The sequence below is a fragment of the Geotrypetes seraphini genome, chromosome 1, assembly GCF_902459505.1.
Source record: "Geotrypetes seraphini chromosome 1, aGeoSer1.1, whole genome shotgun sequence".
Taxonomy (NCBI): domain Eukaryota; kingdom Metazoa; phylum Chordata; class Amphibia; order Gymnophiona; family Dermophiidae; genus Geotrypetes; species Geotrypetes seraphini.
The window spans coordinates 267,622,785-267,647,104 of NC_047084.1; the positions used below are offsets into that span (position 1 = coordinate 267,622,785).

At 42.4% G+C, this 24,320-nt stretch overlaps 1 protein-coding gene across 7 annotated transcripts in view; it reads right to left on the reverse strand.

The window, feature by feature from the left end:
* The window catches only part of FGFR3 (fibroblast growth factor receptor 3), a 135,630-nt gene that overhangs the window by 104,369 nt on the left and 6,941 nt on the right, over positions 1 to 24,320 (reverse strand). The gene's annotated exons all lie outside the window — the stretch shown is intronic.

Sequence of the window (24,320 nt, forward strand, 5' to 3'; positions counted from 1 at the left end):
GTTTCTGTTCGAGGTGTTATCTAGTGACTAGAGCAGAAGTTATCAACTGTTATCCCACCGAGGATCCCTCCTCCATTCATTATGTTTCATGTGATCTTGCTAGGTTACCATTTAAATTTTTTTTGCCAACTCACCATTTTTCTACTTCATATCTCCCTTTATGCATTCACTTGCCCACTTTCCACCTCTGTACCTCCATCTCCGGTTAGAGGATGTAAATTTAAAAGACTATCAACATCTCTTCTCATATCAGGCAGCATTATGGGGTAAAGATATGAAACAATTACTCATGCTTGCAAATACCTATGGGGAATTCAGGAAACACCTAAAAACATATCTGTTCCTAAAGTACGTAGGCAGCTGCACTGCACAATCTTTCCCCACAACTGATCGCTAAACTTCAACTCTGTTAGTACTACTCAATCTGTAACATTTTTAATCACTGTAAACCGCATAGAACTTCATGGTCCTGCGGTATATAAACTGTTATTATTATTCTGTGAATCTGTCCTCTCCTGGTTTGCCTCTTACCTTTCCCAACGCACCTTTAATGTATGTATTGGTGGGTTATCTTCTGCTGCTACCCCGCTAGCAATTGGTGTACCCAAGGATTCTGACTTGGGACCTCTTCCCTCAGTGCCATGATCTCCTCCCATGGCTTCAAGTATCACCTATATGCTGATGACTCCCAGATCTACCTCTCTACACCTGAAATTTCAGCTAAAGTCCAAGAAAAAAAGTCTCTGCTTGTTTGGCTGACATTGCTGCCTGGATGTCCTCTGAAACTAAATATGTCCAAGACTAAGCTCCTCCTCCTCAGTAAATAATACTGTCATTGTTCCAGTTTCCCCTGCTTGCAATCCTGAAGTGGTCTTCGATTCTGACCTCTCATTTTCTACGCATATCCAACACGCTGCTAAGACCTGTCGCTTCTATCTCTTCAATATCACCAAAATTCGCCTCTTCCTCTCTGAGCACACTATCTGGACCTTTGTCCAACAAGCTCTTGTAACTTCACACTTAGATTACTGCAATCTATTCCTAACTGGTATATCGCAGTGTCGCCCCTCCCCCTTGCAATCTGTGCAAAACTCTGCTGCACGACTCATCTTCTACCAACCGTGCTACGCTCATGTCACCCCTCTCCTTAAGTCACTTCACTGGCTTCCTATCTGCCATCGCATGCAGTTCAAGATCTTATTGCTCACCTACAAGTGTGTTCATTCTGCTGGCCCTCAATATCTCTCCTTGCTTCTCTCTCCTTATACACCTCCCAGAGAACTCCATTCCTCAGATAAGTCACTTTTAGCATCACCCTTTTTCCTCCACTGCCAATTCCAGACTTTGTTCCTTTCATCTAGCTGCCCCCCCAATGTCTGGAATAAATTACCCGAGTTTGTCCGTCAAGCCCTTTCACTTGTTTAAAAGCAGACTGAAAACCCGCCATTTTGATATAGCTTTCAATTCTTAACCCTACTCCTCTGCCCATATCTGTATCCCCATATCTGTATCCATGACATCCTGTTTGTCTTTCTTGCCTATTTAGATTGCAAGCTCTTTCGAGCGGGGACTATTTTCTTATTCTTTGTGACTCTGTGCAGCGCTGTGTATGTCTGGTAGCGCTAAAGAAATAATAGGAGGAGGAGGAGGGAATATGCTACAAATCATAAAATGTGCTACAAATCTTAGTTCTACTGAATCATAATAGTTGTAAATGTCTTTAAATAAAAATGTTTTTAGGTCTGATCTAAATTTGGGGAAGGAATCTTGCTGTCTGAGGTAAATAGGCAGAGCATTCCACAAAGTTGGTGAAACAGAAAAGATGGATTTACGAGCGGTGTCGTAGACATTATTATGCAATGAAGGGAACAGTTAAGAGGCATTGATTAGTGGAGTGTAGAGGTCCAGAAGAAGAGTATGGTATGATCAGTCTATCAATAAAGGCAGGAAAATGGACAGATTTCATTTTAAATATTAGAACTAGAATTTTGAATGCAATACGATGTGAAATTGGACAAGTAATCGACAGACAGGATGACATTCCTCAAGTGGTTACCTTAAGATCCATATAAAGAATCTTAAGCGATTCTATAAGCAAAAAGGAAGGCAAGGCTCGTTGCACAATAAAGGTGTAACATGATCATATTTCTTGGAATTAAAAGTTTTTACTGATAAAATTTTGAATAAATTTCAAGATGTCTAGTATCCAATTGACATAAAACCATTATAAAGAGCATTATCCAACTGGCAAATTATGAACGAGTCGATCAAGACAGAGCTGGAATTGAAAAGAGATTACAAACTGAATTCAAAATTAAGCATTTATTTTTAAAATTTCTATCCCACTTAAAACCTAAGCAGATTACAACAATTTTCAGTCCCACAAAACCTTCCAACAATTTGTACAGTTCTCTTTCAAGATCACCCCAACTCTAACAGAATGCTTGTACAAGCAAATGAGTTTTCAGATCCTTTCTAAAAAAATGTTAACATCACTACCAAGTAGCAAGTTCCCTCACCCTTGAATACAATCAGCACCCACCTCTCTCCACCTAATAATGGGTGAGCTTACAAGGTGATGTATAGGATAAAACATGAAAAAGAAAAGAATACCAATTTTCATAGAAAAGCAAAATAGAAAAAGAAATACATAAAAATTACTCAATTCCAACCGAAAAGTAAAACAAAAAAATTACATTCTACGATATAAATTTGTTTAAGTTTCTAACCAAAAATAGGGACAACAAATATCACGTTCTCAGGTGCTGGTCACTAATCCTCCTGACAAATTATAAGAAATAAATCTTCAATTCTGTGCAAATATGAGAGCTTTGAATGTAAATTCTTTGGGAGACAGTTTCATAGAGATGGAGCTAAAAAGAAAAATGCTGAAGTCCAAGTAGATTCCAATTGGGCCTTATGCACAGAGGGGATAGCTAGCAAGGCGAGATCTGTGATCGAAGTCCAAGTATTGTATTGGGAGTGTATGGAGTGATCAAGGAAATGAGATAAGCAGGGGCAATAGAAAATAGGACCTTGAGCCAAACAAAACCATAAATTGTACCTGGGAGCCAGTGATAATTGATAAGTAGTGGTCTCACGTAATCAATTTTTTTTTTTTGTGAATGAGATAATATGGACAGCAGTGTTTTGAATGAACTGTAGAGATGTCTCAACAAGGAAGAATTAATTCTGGTGTAAATAATATTACATTAGTCTAAGCAAGTGAGAACCCAAGAGTACAGAAGAATAAGACAGAATGAGGGATCGTGATATCTACGTATCACCCTAAAGCAGGAGTAGGCAATTCTGGTCCTCGAGAGCTGGAGCCAGATCAGGTTTTCAGGATATCCCCAATGAATATGAACGAGATGGATTTGCGTGCACTGCCTCCTTGAGATGCAAATCTATCTCATGCATACCTGTCTCTGGCTCTTGAGGACCGGAATTGCCTACCCCTGTCCTAAAATAACGTACAGCATTCAAAATAGAGCTTCCAAATAGAGAATAGCACGGGGACAAATTTGTCCCTGTCGGAACTCAGTTTTCCCACCCCATGTGTTTTATTGCTGTCCCTGCCCCATTCCTGTAAGCTCTGCCTTAACCGCACAAGCCTCGAACACTTATGATTTTAAAATTCTCTACTTCCAAATACAATTCCACTGTCCGTCCAGTCCTTAATTTGCTTTCTAAGGACTGATGCAGAACGCATTACTGCATGTTTAAACAGGATTTTACTGGTCAAGCAATGAAGAAAGGATTTCAACGCGGGTGTTTAACTCACAAAGAAACTATTACCCCACACTGCATTAAAATGCATTGTAATGCCATCTTTATCAATTCTGTAGCCATGCACAGAAAAAAAAAATATATATATATGTTAGCATGGGTTGTGTGCCAGAAACCTTTCGCCAGATCTAGGGCAATGCAGAAGGGTTGATTGAGAAGAATGGATGTCCATTAACATCTCCCTCTTTCCCTTCAACCCAACCATCCAGATAGTCTAGGGCAGTGTTTCTCAACTTGGTCCTAGAGTACCCCCTTGCCAGTCAGGTTTTCAGGATAACCACAATGAATATGTGTAAACCCGATTTGCATACACTGCCTCCCATTATATGCAAATTTCTTTCATGTATTTTCATTGTGGATATCCTGATAGCCAGGGAGTACTCCAGGACCAAGTTCAGAAATACTGGTCTAGGGTCTCCCAACTCAACCCTTTCCTTCCCCAAATATTTGGAAGGAAAAAAAAAAAGAGAGAGAGAAAACCCCCCTTGCCCTTATTAGTGTAGTGGTCCCCTTCTTCCCTACCTCCACTTCCCCCCCCAAAAAAAAAAATTAATAAAATAAATTTCCCTGGTGTCTAGTTGGCACCCATCCCCTTCCACCCCTCCTGTCTCCAAGTGGTACCAATCTCCATGCAGTGTCACCAGGTGTACCAAGTGGCATAAAAGTCTGCTATATAAGATAATTTTTTCCCTTATATTTATTTAATTCATTTTATATCCCGTGCTCCCCCAATAAGCTCAGAATGGGTTATGGCAGACTAACTGCTCCCTCAATTTTGAAGATTGCAGCACTAGAAACAGGAGCATGCAAGCAATCACTCCAGCCTAATTTATGGACTGAGGTGTAAGGGAGCCTGGGCAAGGAGTTGTGGGGTGGAAAAATCCAACTAGACACTAAGGAGGATTTTGTTTTAAAAAAATTAAGGTTGAGTTAAGGGGGTGGGGGCCCATTAGACTACTTAGGACCTATGTTCCCTCTAAGCTGAGCACATGAGCAAATTGCTCATACATTCTCGGAGTGCCACTCACAGATTTTACACGGTCGCTCACAAACCCTCCGTTTTACAAAACCATAGTGCTGTTTTTAAGCTGGCGCTAAAAACCTTGCTACGGTTTTGTAAAAAGGGGGGGGGAAAAAACTTGTAAATCTGGAAAATTGTTGGATTTTTAGACCTTGTTGCTCACATGAGAAAAAAATTTACATGCACCGGTACCAATTCAATTTGCTGAGATGAGAGAGGACAAAAAACAACCAACCAACCATGTACCTTCCAGCATATTCAGATCCACTGAAATTCGTATTTTCTGATGGTGGAAAATCTCAAATCCTTTCTGCAACCAAAATCAGGGCTCCCAGGATTTACCATCATCTGCTGTCTCTACCTTCTGGTGCACTCCTCACAATTTTCTGAAACTTCTCACTCGCATGAGAAACAATTTGCATGCACCTGGACAATCCTTACAGGGAACACTGCGAGGACATATACTCCCCTTCCCTTTTACAAAACCATAGTGCGGTTTTCAGTGCCAGTTGCGGCACATTATAATTGAAATTATAAAATTGCAAAACCAACAAAAAATAAATAAAAATTTGAGAGTTATTTATTTTAAGTTCTTTAAGCTCTATGGATAATTGTAACAATGGTGAAGCTAAAGTAGATAGAATAGAATTTCTAATCAATGCGACTGATTAGCTTGTTTTTGCGTGCAAATTAACTCAAAGCGCGGCTCGATAGTCAACAAGCAAACACACATTTCATCATTCACCATCTGCAGTCATTCTTTTTTCTCCCCCACCAATTTAATTTCTGTCAGAGTTGAAAATCCAAGTTCACAAAGATAAGAAGATCCAAACAGTAACAAAGCCTCGATTGATTTGTTGCTCAGATTAGGATAACTACTGCATAAAAAAATAAAATTACTTGCCATTAATTTTCAAGGACCAATCACATCAAAGAATGCTGCTTGTTAGGGTGGTTGTACCTTAAGAACATAGACATAGATGACATGCATGTCATCTATTCTATTGTATATTTATGAAGGGAATTAAAAAAAATAAAGTAAAATTCTGGAATCTCTTGTGGCACACCCAAAATCTCTTCAGATCACACCAGTTTGAGAGACCCTGATTTATACTGTCCCTGTACTCTTACCTATACAACAAAGCTCTCTCAGGAGTTTCCAGGATTAATTCCATTTAAATCCAAGTTAAAGTTAATCCATAGAAACATGATGGCAGATAAAGGCCAAATGGCCCATCTAGTCTGCACATCCGCAGTAACCAGGCCCTTTTGAATTCAGACACAGTCTCTGTCTCCACCACCTCTTCTGGGAGACCGTTCCATACATCTACCACACCTTCTGTAAAAAAGTATTTCCTTAGATTACTCCAGAGCCTATCACCTCTTAACTTCATCCTATGCCCTCTCATTGCAGAGTTTCCTTTCAAATGAAAGGCTCGACTCATGCACAATTTACATTACGTAGGTATTTAAACGTCTCTATCATATCTTCCCTCTCCCGCCTTTCCTCCAAAGTATACAGATTGAGATATTTAAGTCTTTCCCCATACGCCTTATTTTGAAGACCACATACCGTTTTAGTAGTCTTACTCTGGACAGACTCCATCCTATTTATATCTTTTTGAAGGTGTGGCCTCCAAAATTGCACATCTATATAATAAAACCGTAGGCGGCGCATGCGCAGTCTAATCCGCGTGCTTCCGTGATCCGTATGTCCGTGGCCGGCAAGAGTGCACATGCAAACTTACAACAGCTCGCACTCACGGTCTGGCTGGCTCTTTAAAGTTTTTTTCGGTGCCGGCTCACCTGCTCCGCCTTCCTCTTCCTGCCAGTCTCAGCCGGACTCACTCCTCCCCCCCTGGCAGCCCTGAACCTGTTCCTCCGTTCCCCGCCCGACGGGCCGGTGAGTGCTGCGCCAGGGGCAATGCAGGTGGAGACTATCGGCGGCGGAGCCGGAGGGAAGGGGGGGTGGGAGGCACGCGAAGCTGCAAGTCGCCGACTCCACCCCCCCCCCTCTCTCGAACCGCACAAGGACTGCCGTTGACGAAATTTGCCCCACCGTTCCTTCCCTTCCTCCATCAGGTATGTTAAAAGCAGCTGCTTTGAAATTGGCACGGCGGTTTCCCCAGATAGGGTAAGCCGAAAAACCCAATCCCGCCTCATGGTCCTGCCGCCGCTCACGAATCCCCCCCCCCCCCAATCCTCCTGCAACAGCCGCTACCGCTCCTGTTCAAAGCGGCCTGCTGAGGTTCGCGGCCGCTGTAACGAACCTCGCAGGCCGCTCTCCACATGGTAGCACGTTCCCTCTGACGCAATCGCGTCAGAGGGAACATGCTACCGAGTTGGAGAGCGGCCTGCGAGGTTCGTTACAGCGGCCGCGAACCTCAGCAGGCCGCTTTGAACAGGAGCGGTTGCGGGAGGGGGGGGGGGCGTTTTAACAGGAGGAGTCGCCGAAAAAAACCTTCAGCCGCAGCAGGCCAGCACACGGGAAGGGAAGGGGGAGGGGCCGAACGGAGCAGGGCAGCTCAAGGTAAGAAGGGAATGGGGGGTGGGGGAAAATGTTTCTACTACTCAGCAGGGACCTGGAGGGGAAGGGAAAACCGCTGCTGCTTCTGCAAAGGAAAGTGGTGGTAGGGGAGAGAAGGGAATGGGGGGTGGGTGGGGGAAAATGCTGCTACTACTTCTCAGAGATCTGGAGGGGAAGGGAAATATCACAGCTGCTTCTGCAAAATAAAGTGGGGGGGGAGAGAAGGGAATGGGGGGTGGGGGAAAATGCTGCTACTGCTTCAGCAAGGACCTGGAGGGAAAGAGAAATACCGCTGCTGCTTCTGCAAAGGAAAGTGGGGGGGGGAGAGAAGGGAATGGGGGGTGGGTGGGGGGAAATGCTGCTACTACTTCACAGGGATCTGGAGGGGAAGGGAAATAGCACTGCTGCTTCTGCAAAGGAAAGTGGGGGGGGGGGAGACACAGAAAGAAATACAGACAGACAAAGGAGGCTAGGGAGAGAGACAGACAGAAATAAAGACAGACAGGGGACCAGAGAGACACAGAAATAAAGACAGACAGGCAAAGGGTGCCAGGGAGAGAGAGAAAAAAATTGCAGGAGGGAGAAAGACAGAAAGAAAGGAAGAAAGAAACAGGAGCAGGGAGAGAGACATAAAGAAAGAAAGACAGACAGCCATATATTCTAGCACCCGTTAATGTAACGGGCTTAAACACTAGTAATATTATAAATGAGGTCTCACCAAAGTCTTACACATCGATACCTCCTTTTTCCTATTGGCTATACCTTTCCCTATGCAACCTAGCATCCTTCTAGCTTTCGTTGTCACCTTTTCAACCTGTTTGGCCACCTTAAGATCATCACATATAATCACACCAAGCCCCGCTCTTCTGTCGTGCACATAAGTTCTTCACCCCCTAAACTGTACCGTTCCCTCGGTTTTTTGCTGCCCAAATGCATGACCTTGCATTTCTTAGCATTAAATTTAACCGCCAAATTTCAAAGCATTCTTCAAGCTTCACCAGGTCTTTGTTCATGTTATTCACACCATCCTGGGTGTCTACTCTATTGCAGATTTTGGTATCATCCACAAAGAGGCAAATTTTACCCAACAACCCTTCAGCATTATCGTTTATAAAAATGTTAATAAGAAGAGGCCCAAGAACAGAACCTTGCGGCACACAACTGGTAACATCTCTTTCCTCAGACTGATCTCCATTGATCACTACCCTCTGTTGCCTTCCACGTATTCTTTCAGCAATTACATCACTTTCTTTTCCAGAGATAAATAAAATAAAGATCTGATATCAATGTGTCAACATTTTTAAAGAAAGAACTGAATATTTCATGGGGGTGTCCTAATTTTTTCACATGACTGTACATTAATAAAGGAACCAGTATGTCACCAGCATTTCAAATCTGACACCATTTGTAAATGCAATCTACGTTTTAATGAATTATAAGTATGAGGTGTGTACTTCACCTATATATTGCTGGTAACGCAAAATTTCTAACACATTTTCCCATCTTTAAGAGGCATTAGTGCACATTTAGCATTCATTATCCTGCATGAAGACATACGTCCATCTCTGCTTGTCACCAGTAGGCTTCTGTTACCTAATCTATGCCCTCTAAGAACCCAGTTTCCCTCCCAAGTCTAGGCTGCGAAATTTCTGCCTTTGTGATATTGCCAATCATCTCCTCCTCTGAAGTCCTAGTGCAGACTCTTCATTAACTTCAAGTTTGTAGAGATCTGGAATGAACTTCCCGACTCCATTAGGCTTTTAGGCCAGCTGCAATTATTTCGTAAATTCCTGAAAACTTTGTTGTTCTCGCAGTTTTTAAATGGTTTAACTACAGCCTCAACGAAATGATAATATTATAGTTATTTTTCTTATGCACTTTAGTTTTTAATTAGTTCTTCCTTCTCCTATGTTTTATGCTACGTACTCTAGTCTTAATTATATGTGAACCGAGTCGAGCTCCACTGGGAGATGACCTGGTATATAAACCAAAGATTAGATTAGAGCTACAAAAATCTGCTTCTGCATAAAAGACAACTAAAGCACTTTGGACCAATAATCAAAGCAGGTTCTATGCTTCTCAGCAAATGCATAACTCACTTACGAGTGTATTTTTAGTGCTTAAATGGAAAAAAAAAATGAACCATTTAACTACACGTATATATTTAGCAGCAATATTCAGCTGCTAAGTGAAGAAAGTATGCATTTTAAAATTAGGCCAACTGAATAGCAGATTGAACCTTTAGCAGATAGGCTTTGGCATCATCAGATGTTCAGTATCTCTAATTAAATGGATAGTACCTTTGAGAAAATGAATAACGTTAAGTGCTAGCTCTCGTTGAACCAGCTGAATATCAGGCACTTTGACATCAAGATATGGCATTCACAACACAAACCTTCATCTCTGCACAACACAACTCTGTAGCATCATCTGTATGATACCAGATCACAAAGACATGGGCTTGGATGCTCTAAACTCAATGTGCGCATAATGATCATCGCTAAACCTGTCTGAACCAGTTTAGCGTCAAAGTAATTTGCTGACTGATGCACATAATGGCTCACCGTGGGCTTTTACATTGGTTCACTGTGCCCTCCAACTCTGCTATGCAAATGAGGTCATTAGCATTAAAACAAAGTCATTAATATTAAAATGAGCACTCTGATGCCCTAACATCGCTTAGCGATACACAAAATGGAGCGCCGACTTCTAACAACCTGAAATTACCAACAGGTAGACCTTTCGTGTGTTATCGACAGGTCCTGCCATGAAATTCCAATAACATTTATTATCATATTGGAGGATGACCATATAAGCGTGTGTTAAGCGCATTTGTTTTATGTACGCCCATTAAAAGCATAAAGTTAAAAGGGAAAGCATAAGAGGGGGGCTCAGAAAAGTTCCACCCCAACAAGAGAACTGTGAAAATTCTGTATATTTTTCATTCATCGGTTCAATCAACGAATGGAAAATATTATTATCAAGTAAGGAACGAGCCATTGGCCAATAACTTTTCAGCACCCCCTCGTTTAAGTTCCCCAGAAACAGTATTGCTACTTTTCCATCTCTCCACTCCGCCTACGGCATCAATGGATATGATGTCTAGGACGTTCATTGGCTGTTACTTGCTTTATGGCAAGAAAAAGCATAAAGCAATTGGCGCATGTATACATTTGTGCCTGTATCAAGTGAACTATTCTGCACATGCATCAATCGCTTTCCCCTATGACTGATTGGATGGGTTTTCCTCAAACTTCTGCGAAACTCATTTGCACATGAAGTGGAAAGAACATCGATCGCCGTTTTCAAATCGGACAACCCACAGGATTTTGATGTCTATTAAGTGTTCTTATATGGAGTGAAGTGCCTTATGAAGAGGCCATGGCCTGGATGCACAAAAATAAAGTGGGGAGAACAGCGATTCTGAAGATAATTAGCCAATTGGTCTTAGCTATTAAGAGATAAAGCTCACACTTCTGTGACAAAGAGACGAATTGGAAGAGCTACATATTTAGAATGTCAGGGATGGAGTGGCAGATGCGGTACTGATGGACAAGATAAGTCTCGTCGTCATTGAGCAACTGTGAACTCTCTCTAGTTTTCCCCCAGCTGCTCTCCTCTGCCATTGTACAAATTGTGATTTGCATCTGCTTGAAAGGGTTCAGAGATTAAATGGTATTCGAGGAAAAATATTAAACTTTCCTCACTACCTTCAGTCAGTCTTTCAATATGTTCACTACAAGCTACTAGCTTTCTCTTACACCAGTCAAGTAGAAAACCTGTGAGGCTTTCTGCCAAGGTTGGGTATTCTCTTCAAAGAAATGCCTAGTTCCTTCAAAGCTATCATGTTCTAAGCTGTTCTATGGTTACATTTATGGTTTCTTAAACGCTTAATGAAGATACCAACCAAACGTCACAACAGCAGCAATCAACAGTTTGTTCAGTCTTCAGTCAAGCAGCTAAGTTCAGGGAAACTATTTAAGGGTCCAACAGCACTTAAAACAAGATTCAGAAACAGAGAAAAAAATCCAATGCAGACAAAAACATACGTCGTAGCATTTACATTTTGTTTTGCTACCTGCATTTGTGATCTGAAACAAAGGGTTATAGAGGGCCTTCTCTTTGCCTACAGCATTGGTCTTCGTTGCTCTTAGCTTGGCACTTGGAAACTAAGCACTGGAAACTTACCAGCTTGACTGGCACTGGCAATCCTGAAGATCAGGACCTCCAAACCTACACTTTCAGCTCAGTCAGGCAACAGATTCCAAAACTCTCAGCTCATCTGAATATTCTTACAATAATGTGATCTGTTTAATCTGCTTTTAATGCAGGCAGCTGGCTGGAAAATACCCCCAAACAAAATTGCTTTAATCCTGAACATCCTGGAAAGCCCGTATGCTTATGAACAGACACAGAAAACAAAAAAACTAAGACATAACCTTAGTGTGACAGGGTGGAGAATCTGAGAGCAAAAGTATGTGCTAGGCCAAGGCTGGAAAAAAAAAAAAAGGGACAATGGAGTTCAAATTTTTGCCTGGCCGGCTAATTAAAAACGGAAGCGGCCACTGCAGTACACAGCCCATATTTTATATAGAAAACAAAACATGCGGTCTATTCAAAACCAGATTCCAACTGGGACTTAAGACAGGCAGCATTAATTGTTATTCTGATTACGAGCGGCCTAGTTTCAAAAACCTTGCTGAAGCAGCTAAAGAAAAGGGAAAAAAGAGGGACATTACTTTCTGTGCTGGAGCTGTTAACTTTATCCAGTGAATGTCCAGTCACAGAATGTTGCTGTCCCTCATCTATCCTTGGCCAAAAGGCTCACCAGAACACAGATGTTAACAACAAACCCTTAAAGATGTACAAAAGTTATAAAAATTATGCACAGAAAATTCTGGGAACCAATCGACCAGTCCAAAATCAAATTTACTGTTAAGGCAAATTCAAAGAGATACTATGCAGACTTAAACATGAAGGGGTTCATATTTGGCCTACGGCACTCAGTGCTTTGCCGATCGATATTATATCTGGAAATTCAATGTTGGGCCATGGAGGAGAGTGTGGTGAAGTGGTTAGAGCTACAGGCTTAGTATCCTAAGGTTGTGGTTCAAACCCTGTGCTGCACCCTGTGACCCTGGGAAAGTCACTTAATCCGTCACTGCCCCAGGTACATTAGATCAATTGCGAGCCCACTGGGACAGATAGAGACAATGCTTATGTACCTTCATGTAAACTGCTTTGAGTGTGGGACCTTCTTAGGCCCCTCCCTGTGTATCGTATGATGCACCAGGAAGGGGCCTAAGGCCCAGTGTCGTCAGTGAGAGGAGAAGGAGGTGTTTTCAGTACCTCCTGCTCCCAACTTTTAAGGTACGGGGTATGGAGGCAGGCACCCCTCCTGCCTTTTATTTTTTTTTTGGAGGGCTAGGGGGGAGCTCCTTTGTTTGAAGAAAGGAGTGGGCATCCCTCCTGCCATTTGTTTTAGGTTCAGGTGGGCCGCTGCATTTGTTGTTGGGAGGGGGCAACGCAATTGTCGGGGTCGTTGGGGGAGGGCCAGTGGCAGAAATGGGGGATTTTTCTGGGTTTTAGGATCGGTAAAACCTGATGCTAAATAGCTAAGCGATGTAAGTGAATCAATCGCTTGGCTATTTTGCATGGGGTTTTACTAATTTGCATGGATTGGATCGGAAAATGGCTGATCGAGGGGAAAAACATGCGGCCATTTAGTAAATCGGGTCAGTTAGTAGCTATCATCACTAAACCTGTGAAAACAGGTTTAGCACAATCGCTGACTTTAATGAATCTAGGCCTATGTGCAGATAGGCAGACACCTCTGGAAACAGCCAGGCATTCAGGGCAGGAGTTCCATCAGTTTCCAGAAATCTAAGAAACCCATTAAGAAGCCAAGCCAGTTCTTGAACTTCCTGGAAGGTGGTCTCAGTATTGTGATCTCACTCCAGAAGATATTTAAGATGTGGATCTGAGCGGGAAATTTGTCTTTTGGTCAGAGCAAGTTTCAAGTTTATTAGGATTTGATATACGGTTTTTACAATCAGGTACTCAAGCATTTTCCCTATCTGTCCCGGTGGGCTCACAATCTATCTAACATACCTAGGGCTACGGAGGACTGAGTGACTTGCCCAGGGTCACAAGGAGCAGCGCATACTAACTGACCATTATAACCTTCTGACCCCTGAAAAATAAGAGAACTATAACATCATCTTTTGGAATATAGGAGGAGTGTGTAAATATTTGGACTGTGTACATCAAGAAATTGTTCACTGTTAAAGAAATGTACCTCTGCTTATTTCACTAAGGAGAAGCTGGACTTTGTTTTGGACTTACTGGTGCAGTCTGCGTTATTCAAAGGTATCAAGAGAGGAAGTCTGGGTACATACTTGCTGTGGGACTCCAATTGAAAAGTTGGTCCCAACTCTGGCCTAAAAAAATAAAATAAAATTAACTTTACGTGCCCCTTCCCAGCACCTGGATAACAAAAGGTGTTTCATAAATGGCACCCGAACAGGAACACTATACCAAGCTGAAACTTTAAAAAACCACATCACTGGACAGTGAATAAAGTGACTTTGGACATTTTGAGTGGAGTTATAAAAGTTTGAAATAGCCAATACCATGAGTGCCATTAACTTGGAGCAGTGTGACATCCAAATGCCAAGTCTAATAGACTAGGCGGAGTATCTTTTAATAGAAATCCAGCGGTGAGGCAGTTCCACGTTTTAAGTTTAAGTTTATTAGGATTTTATATACCGCCTATCAAGGTTATCTAAGCGGTTTTTACAATCAGATACTCAAGCATTTTCCCTATCTGTCCCGGTGGGCTCACAATCTATCTAACGTACCTGGGCTATGATCCCCCCCCCCCCATCTACCATGGACATGAAAAAGCCCTCCGGGCTTGAGTGGGGATGTACATCAATCAGGGGTGCCTAGAGGAGGCATGTCAACAGAGAGCGGAAATATCACCTACATAAATATCGATTGGAGATAGCTGAGAGAGGGGCCTACTTTAAACAGCACCCTGGAGGACCGCAGTCATTGCCAAATGGACCCCAAGCAACCCACAAGGGAGAAGTTAGCATGCTAGCCACTGCAAGTGTTCCACATGCAGCAAGGAAGACTTTGCTTTCACCCACCCGAGTGCTAGGTGTAACTACTGAGTTTGTCCGAGGGACCACAGAACTGACTAATACCACAGCCAGAATCTGTAAATCTCAAGAAAGAAATGGAGGAACAAGGAGCTTACTGCTTGAAAGAAAAGCTTGTCATTGTGCTGGAGGAAGGCTGGTCAATGGGTCATATATGGTGTCCATCGTGTATGCACTGCCTTGACTCGGTACAAATATTCCATAGCTGCCAAAAGTGTGAGGAAAGTTTCTTTGAAGACTCGAGAAAGGAGCAGCAGTAAAGATCAGGCCTGCTCCTTGTCCAAGGGAGAACGTGGGGAAGTCCCCTCAAATGTGGGGGACTGTGGGAACCAAAAACCATCAAAGAAGCCCCCATCAAGAACTGATTGGTACTGCAGCTGATTTAAAACCATTGCCCAAAAGTCTCGCCAGTCTAACCCTGGGGAGACTGCAGTCCTGATGCTGGGAATGACACCGCCAACAAGACCCAAAGGGCAAGGGAGAGATTGCCAAATGAGAGCCCCGCTCCTCAACAAGCAGCCAGTCTATCGGAGAGTGAATCCAACTCCCCTTCTCTACTGTAATTGATAAGGAGGGCTTCCAGCTGTGCAGGTTGGCCATCACCAGAGGGAGGAGATATCATATCCTTGTGTAGCATGGGGACTGCATCACCTTCAACCCCACCCAGTCTCTCATGATCCAGAGAGCCATGCACAGGTACCTCTGTGGCTTCAGGTCCAGGTACATTTCTGGTCCCCCACTCACCAACTAGTGATCAAGGTACTGCAAATGGCCCCGGACTTCTTTATTTAGGCGACTCAAGATTCGGCGATGATCCTTCCTTTGCTAGAAAACCTGTTTGAGATTCTCTGTCTGGCCTGAGGAGAGATTGCAATGACTGATCTGGTGGGAGAACAACTGGCCCGACTGAAAAGACAGCTGGGGCTGAATCCCCAAGCATTCCAGTCAGCCAGAGGGCAGAAGCGAGGTAAATCATGAAGAGGTGAAGGAGTGCTATCTTCTAAGTGCAAGTATACCACAAATTTATTTAAGGGACCCTCACTGTGCAACCTGGTCAGGGAGTGCGGCCATGTCTGCCAGCACCCAATCGATCAGATAAATACATCAAAAAGTGGGTCTACAAGATATGGAGGCTTAATTATCCATATGTGCTCCTCCATTAATGACTATGGTAAATGCATATCGAGGTATTTGGATGAAGGACGAAATTTATAGATGCCTGCCCATTAGCCCAGTGTCCCAAGGGTACACTCAGGACCATGAAACTGTTCAAAGATCCATCATGCGGGGCAAGGCTATATGGGACTTAGGAAGAACTGTATTAAAAGAATGTGGCCCACCTAGTTAGCTCCATGAAGAAACCTCACTATTTTTACATCACTGAGCTGCTAATGGGAGATGTCAGCACCTGCAAGCCCGATCCAAAACGGTGCACCACCTAAAGGGCTACTAGTCCCATGAACTATAGTGCCAATTAACTATTTAACCTGGTTATGATACAAGGTCCTGAGTAATTTCTTTAAATAACCTGTTGAAGATTTTGGAGTGTTAAAAACTGGCACTTCATTTTGAGCATTCCAATTGATGCACATTTTAATATTGATGAGCTCATTGTAATGTATTTACATACGATTATCAGAGGCTGCTACAAACCACAGAAAAGAACACGCTTTGCTGTTTTGAGCATAATGTGTTTCCCCAAAAATTAGCCCTACCATGAATTTTGGGGTAGGTCTTAATATAAGCCCTACCCCTGAAAATAAGCCCTAGTCGCCGGCAGCAGCGCTTCCCTTTGCACCCCTCCCAACGATTGCCTGCCCCCAACCCTTCCATCTCTCCCACCAACCGCGAGACCGAAATACTGTACCTTGTAACAAACGGCAGCATCGCAGCAATGCAGACAGGCTGCTTCCCAGCCTTTTCCTGCCCAGGCGTTCCTCTGCTGCATCACTGATGTCATCAGCAACACAGCAGCAACATGCGCCCGGGCAGGAGAAAACCATGAAGCAGCCTGTCTACACTGCTGCAACGCTGCCGTTTGTTACAAGGTACAGTATTTTGGTCTCATGGTCGGCAGGAGAGATGGGTCGGCAGGTGGGGGCGTGGCAGCGGGGGGAGGAAGGGATACAAGCTGCAAGGGTTCTGCTGCACAAAGGTGCTTTATACTAACATCCCGCAAGATCAGGCAGTTCTTCTGGTCCGAGATAGTGCAGCTAGTCTGGGTCTTTCTAACCCTTTACAGGAGTTCTTGGGAAATTGTGGTCAATTGGTTATTACTAATAATTATTTTTCATTTGGGGTCAATTTTTCCTACAAACCAAGGGTGTCACAATGGGGGTCACTGTAGCGCCATCCATTGCATGCCTTTACATGGATAGATTTAAAAGGCAGTTTGTTTATGTCAGCCCCTAAGCTGGGTGCATAGTAGTGCTACCCAATTAACGATTTGAATGCGTGGGAGGCCAGGGGGCACATGCAGGCCTTCCGGGATGGGGGCCCTAGTGTAGAAGTACACAGAGGGAGGGAGGGAAGGGGGTTCAAAGAGACGTGCATATGTCGGACTGGGGGAGGGGAAGAAATAATGGGTCTAAAAACAGAGGGGAGAGAGAGAGATGGTGGACAATGGGATTTAGGGAGGGAAGGAACAGAAAGGGAAAGAAGTTGGATACAAGGGATGATGTGGAGGGGGGATAGAGATACTGGATAGGAGGGTAGTTGGGAAAAAAAAGGGAGAGATGGTGGACCCTGGGGTGGTGGGGAAGGAGGAGATGCTGGATGAAAGGGTAGTTGAGAAAAGGTAAATCTGTGGATGGAAACAAAAAAAAGGAAAGATGCCAGACCTCTGGGGGAGGGAAGGGAAGGACAGAGATAGAAGATGGATGGTTAGCATGGAGAAAGAAGAAAGAAGGAGACCCTGGCAAGCAAGTTATCAGAAGACAACCAGAGCCTGGGACCAACAAGATTTGAATAATGACCAGACAACAAAAGGTAGAAAAAATAATTTAATTTTTTTAATTACAATATGTCAGATCTATAACGTGTATCCTGCTAGAGCTGGTGTTAGACCACAAACATGAGCTAGGATTTAACAGAGAGAGGAAAAGTCTTTTTTGTTTACACCAAGCCAGTGTGGTTAAGAGAAGGCAAAGGGGGTAAAGAGGCTATAAAAAACACCAAATTGAGCAGGAAAATTGAATCAATAAGCTGAAGTCGAATCAAAATTTTTTTTCCTGAATCAGGCAGCACTAGTGCATAGGTGCCTGGAAACGATCTATAGATGACATACTGCTGCTATGGACGGGGTCTATGGCTAGGTTGCAGCAATTTCTTGAACATTTGGAAACATGTGACCCCAATATATCATTTCAGTTCACCATTTCTCAAACAATCCATTTTTTGGATTTAGAATTGACATTAAGGGCAGGGCAGTTTATCACTTCAATTTATCGTAAAGAGACGGACCGGAACACTGTCCTTCATTATAACAGCTATCACTCCCATAGGTTGAGAGACAGTGTTCCGGTTGGGTAGTTTTTGCGATTAAAAAAGGCTTTGTACTGAAAGGACGGAGTTCTGTAGACAGGCAGATGAAATGAGTGTAAGATTTGCTCAGCAGGGATACCCCTATAGAGTGATTCAGAGAGCCCGTAAGTGAGCTACGTATGTTGATAGGCAATGGTTATTGAAGCGAAAGGATCAGATGTGATGTGCGCAGCCGGTCACGTGTGTGCTAACACACTCTTATCAGGCACAGGAGCTAAGGAAAAGTATATGGAAATTATGGCTGCTTCTTCACTGTCATCCCCGACTAATGGAAATGCCCAGGTTTGCCTACGCTAGGGGTAGTAATTTGAAGGAATTGTTTCTGGTCCTGCAGTGACAGCGAGTGAGGCTGCAATACAACTGCGGCATTTTAAATGTGCAAGGTGTGCATATTGCCAGTTTGCCTTGGTAACTGACAGGATTGTGGTCCCTGGGAGTGATCGTTAATTTTTCTTAAGAGCACACACAGACTGACACTAAGCAGGTGGTGTATGGTATAGTTTGCCCATGTGATAAACGGTATCCGAGGCAAACGTGACGCAAGATCAAATTCAGGGTAGCTCAACATCTTAGTAATCTCAGATTGGGTAAGGAGGATACCCCGCATGTTTCGCATTGGCAAACAAATGCTCATAAAGGTAGAGGATATGTAGCTTGTGTTTTGATTCAAGTGTCTTTACTAAATGGTGGTAATGTTTCTGAGGTACTGCTTAGAAGGGAACAGAGATTAATTCATGAGTGGAATACGGTTGAGCCTTATAGACTCAAACAAAGAAGTGGAATGGAATCTGTTGTAACAGGAATGGGGCTGAATATGGTTGTATACAACAAAGAAGTGGTCTGGAAGTTGTTATAACTGGAACGGGAGCTGTTTGAACAGGGATATAAGATTAATGGAGAGGAAGTGAGGTCATGCAGTTTGATCTCTTGGTAGATGGTGTTTCCTGCTTGTCAGCTGATCCTGGCTTGTGCCGAACCCTGGGTCCTGCTTGAGTCATGCTTAATTTATTGGTCGGTGAAAGGTTTTTTTTTTTTGTTTTTTTTTTTAATGATTTTGGTATGGTTTTAGTATGAATGAAAGGGAATGCATGTGAATTATTTTGCATTGTAGGTGAAGTTGTGATGTTGGTGAGCCTTGCAAATACAGCTCCTGAAGACACCAGGTGGTGAAATACAGTCTTGTGTTAAGCTGAATGCTTTATGAATTGAAGAACAGGACCATCATGAGGACAGAGAGGCCTGCTGGTTGTGTTTAAGAAACTGTGATTTTCATGTGCTAGACTGTTGTGCAACTCTCAGTTTGAAGCCTCTCTGACTAGATGATAATGGACTAATGAACTAATATCTAGTTTTGGATAAAAATAATCACAATGACTGTTGTATGTGTGTGAAAGTTGGGAAGTGAGTGTGAGTTGATGGGGATTAGGTTCACTGATTAAATTATTCAGATATTTATTAATAAATTAAGAATTGAGAAGTTGTACTGTAATGAAATGAAATGAATTGTGGGAGATAATATTAAAGTTGAATTGATTAAGATAATACTTGTTTGTATTAAATATTTAATAGCTAGTTTTAAGAATTTGAGTTATCCAATAGGCAGCTATTTAATTAACTGAAAAAAAAAAAACTCCAAGCTTAGTCTTTGAGTTTTTAGATTCGGTATCAAAACGGCTGCGTTAGCAGACCGTCAAATTTTAACGTGGGCTTTTGAAAATCCTGGCCTTAGAGTTAAAAAAAAAAAAAGAGCCACTTTGTTGTCCTAATTAAAAGGGAAATTGCAAGGAGTCCTTGACTCCCTTATCTAGAAGATTAATTGGAAGGTCAGCAGTCTGGTGCTTATCTGAGGCACAGAAGGTCCTCTTTGGAGAGAAAAGATAAAACCTGCTGTGGAAGGCACAATAAAGTCTGCACTTTCAGACCTCTTATCTTCTCTGACCGTGCCCTCCTCTCACCTTTTAGGCTTATCTCCTCTCTGCCCTGCAGATCCCAAGTGGTTTTAAGATCAGAAACATCCAGCCTTTTTAATTCCAGTTTTTATTTTATTTTTTTTTTTTAACAGAAGACATGACCAAAGCAAATCATGCTTGACTTGTAAAATTTTTTGGAATCCAGCCTTGGTTGCTGTATGGACTAGCTGGGTTGGACCGACTTTCATACAGAAACACTTAGGCTAGGCCAGAGCCAGCCCTTCCTGTAACACTGGGGCAAAGCAAGAGATGACTGGCGCCTTGATGTATGCACAGAGCATAATTATGTCATCTCACTGACCACAAAACTCTCATGGGATGCTTGCAAACAGGGATTTTCTTTGCTCAGTCTGTGCACAGATTTTTTTTCTTCATAAAAAGCACAGCAAAACACAAGTCAATGAATGCTTCGCCATTACCAACACATCTCCTGCCAAGAGAGGCAAGATTACTGGCACTGGAATACCCTCCCGCGCTGCAGTCCACATACTGAGGGGCCAGGTATGTGGTATTTAAGCACAGACTTATCCTAGTCATTTATTTCCAACCCAGATCAGGGCCACTGCTGAGTTCTCATGCCTCGAGTCATCATTCACACCTTCCTAGGCATTGCAACCCCCACCGTTTTTAATAGAGCCATGCGATTTCTACTGTGCTTATAATGTAGTCTGTGCATCAGCACTTTCTAGAACCCTGTGTCACAGGCTACAAATCCTTCCACCAGGTGTCACTTATAAAGGATGACCATGAACAAGTTCCCCCCTTCCTAGCACCTATAAATGCTACATCCAGAGAACCGAACCCTAGGCAATCCAGGATGTCAAAGGCTTGATGAAACAGAGAATTTTCCACATGGTGGTGCACCAAGCCAACACACTTTGAACACAAAGCAAAAACATGCTTAAGTTGATACAAAGTTAGCAAATACTACTTAAATAAGTTTGTGTCAAGAGCAATTAAGTTTCCAAACTACAACTGCTGCTAGAGGAATTTCTGGTTATAAAGCCACAAACCTGAGGAAGTAGGTGCAAGGAGACAACGCAGGCAAAAACTGGAGATGGTGTCCTGCAAAAACACATACGGTAGTTCAGGGTGGTCAAACAGATTGAAAATGTGACGGCAAAAGCTAGAAGGATGCTAGGGTGCATAGGGAGAGGAATTGCCAGTAGGAAGAAAGGAAGTATTGATGCCCTTCTATAAGACTCTGGTGGCGAGACCTAATTTAGAATATTGTGTACAATTTTGAAGACCACACTTTCAAAAAGATATAAACAGGATGGAGTTGGTCCAGAGGAAGGCTACTAAAATGGTCAGTGGTCTCCGTCATAAGGCATATGGGGACAGACTTAAAAGATCTCTTTGGAGAAAAAGTAGGAGAGGGGAAATACGATAGGAGATGCTTAAATACCTATGTGGCATAAATACAGACGAGGCAAGTCCCTTTTATTTGAAAGGGAGCTCCGGAATGAGAAGACTACAGATAGTTCAAAATACCGCCATCAAATTAATACACAACCATAAAAAATTTGAATATGTTACACCACTCCTGATTGAATCACACTGGCTTCCCGTTGCTCATCGCATTACTTTTAAATTTTTACTTTTAGTTTTTAAAACATTGTCCTCAAACGAACCTCAATTCATTAATAAGCTACTTATCCCACATAATACATCACGTTCTCTAAGATCCGCTAATCAAAAACTTGTAACAGTTCCATCGCTAAAAGTTATCGGAACTCGTCGTCTTCTTTTTTCTGTAATGGCCCCACAATTATGGAACTCTTTACCTCAGTATATAAGAGAGGAAAATGACCTAAAACTTTTTAAAGGCATTCTGAAGAGTTTCCTTTTTAAAGACGCTTTTAACTTATAATTATATTTTTAACTCATAATCATATATATATATATATATATTTTTTTTAATCTTAATCACCCTACCTGCTGTTTTTACCATTTATGTATTCTTTCATATATACAATTGTAGTTCTGCCCTTCCTTTCCTTATGTATCTGTTAGTCTGTATGTTAGTATGTCAAACTTATTTAATCTATTATTATTAAACTAATATGTACACCTCTTTCTTTTTATTTGTAAATCGCTTAGCAAATTAAATTAAGCGATTCAATAAGTTAAAAATAAACTTGAAACTTGCAACTTGCAAAGCTCAGGAGTAATCTAAGGAAATACTTTTTTTTTTTTTTTTTTTACCAGAAAGGATGGTAGCTGTGTGGAATAGTCTCCCAATAGTAGTGGTAGAGAGAAAGACTGTGTCTTGAGTTCAAGAAAGCGTGAGACAGGCATGTGGAATCTTATAAAGAAGAGAAAGAGATAGTGGATGCTGTAGGTGGGGCAGACTGGATGGACCATTTGGCCTTTATTTGAGTTCATGTTTCTGGGATAAAACGAGCAGAGCATTCAATGCATCAAATGCTGGTGGAAGGTGACTAATAAATGTCTATGGGCCAGGGACATTAATACTAGCAGAACATTAAAATAAAAACAAAAACAACCCAGAAATAAAGTTACCGACAAGAAACAGCAGTTTTCCACAGGAGGGCAATGTACCCTATGTTTGGCTACAGCTCTGTGTTCCAACAGAGAATGAATGAAACTACCAGCTTGAAACATTCTGCAATCAAACATGTGTGCCTTAAAGTCCATGAGGCATGTCCCCTCCCACCTCCTTATACCAGGGTGCACAGTCAGATTTGGCAGCATATCACAGCAAACACTCATCAGCAAGTAAGCAAAAAAAAAAAAAAAAAATGGGAGCATTCCCCCTCCCCCCCCCCTCTTAAAGTCGTCTCCCTGTCGGGTGGGCGGTACAGATGAAACCACAGATTAATAAAACTTAAAGTCAAAATAAAAAAAAATGAAGGGACACAAAATCTCCTCCCAACCAAGTCTTGTGGAACTTGTTTGGTAACAGCTGGTCACAATCAGGTATCAGGAAGATAACAGCGCAAGAGTTGTGAACAATACAGGAGAGCTAACAACCTGGCCCACATTCAAGCCTTAGAGGGGGAACCCCCCCCCCAAAACTACATACACACTACACTGCAGTAACTGATTTTAGAAAGTGTAGTGTAAGTCACAAAAATGGTACCCCCTTCCCGGTCCCATATCTGGTTATCCATTTTAAGAATTTCACGCAAGATTTGTTGCCTACAACACGATTCACGAGAACAGAAAAAAGTTAAACTCAAAACATGCTGTCATATGCCACGTCAGTCGATTTATCAGGGCTTCTCTCTCTCTTTGCACCCTGGAAAATTGGAGCTGGTGTCAAGGGCATTAGTATCCTTGGTAAAATATCAGCCTTACGTGCCGCCACCCCCTCCCCAAATTGGTATTTAGGCCTTTTACCACATCCCATTGTGATTACCTCAACCACCACCCCTCCCAGAATAACCTGGGTAAATGTGCCATTGAAAACTACCCATCCTCCCTACTGTAAAAGCACTTTTTGTTTCTTCAGTTTAAGTGTTTGACAGGCCCTGGTTTGCTTTGACTGCAGCTGCTCCGATTCCCAACCCCCTCCCCCCAAGCTGTTGCCTTAGGCAGCTGCCTAGTCTTGCCTAATGGTCTATCCAGCCCTGCTAACAATATATTTTCTGATTTAGGGAAAATTGTGGCAGGAGACAAGGACTCTTTCTGCTACTACCACTCTGTTAATTTATGAACCACTGGAATATGCTAAACCTGGCATGCAAAATTTTATTTGGCTCAAAGTTTGCTGCTACCTGTAGGACTCCATGAATGCATTTTATTTCTGCAACTCAACCTTCAGACACCAATTACAACCGCACATGTACAATATAGCACAAATCCATTAAATTCAGTCTTCAAACCATGATCATGTATTTATTCTAACTAGAAATTGTACTGTACTTTCAAATCCCTTTCATGCTATTTACTCTGAACATTAATACATAAATCCAAATTATACAGCGTCCTTTATTTGAATATTCACTGGACTTTACTACGTCAGGTATAAAAGTGCAGCAACCTCCATGGATAAGCAGCATATTTTTGGCACCTGAATTGAAAAATACTGCTCTTTAAACAGGAGTGAGACTCAATTTATCAGGTACATTGTTGCTTTTCCACAAAATGGGCCAGCCTGAAGCATGCCAGGAAAATGATACAGAACACTGACCACAGACAGAGAGCGTGAAAAGAATGATTCTGTAGCAGCGGCCGTTCTGAATCCACACCACAATTTTACAGAAAATAAGACCCAAGAAAAAGCAAAACATACAAAACACAACCACCAGAGGTCAGTGTACTACACCTCCAGTCTG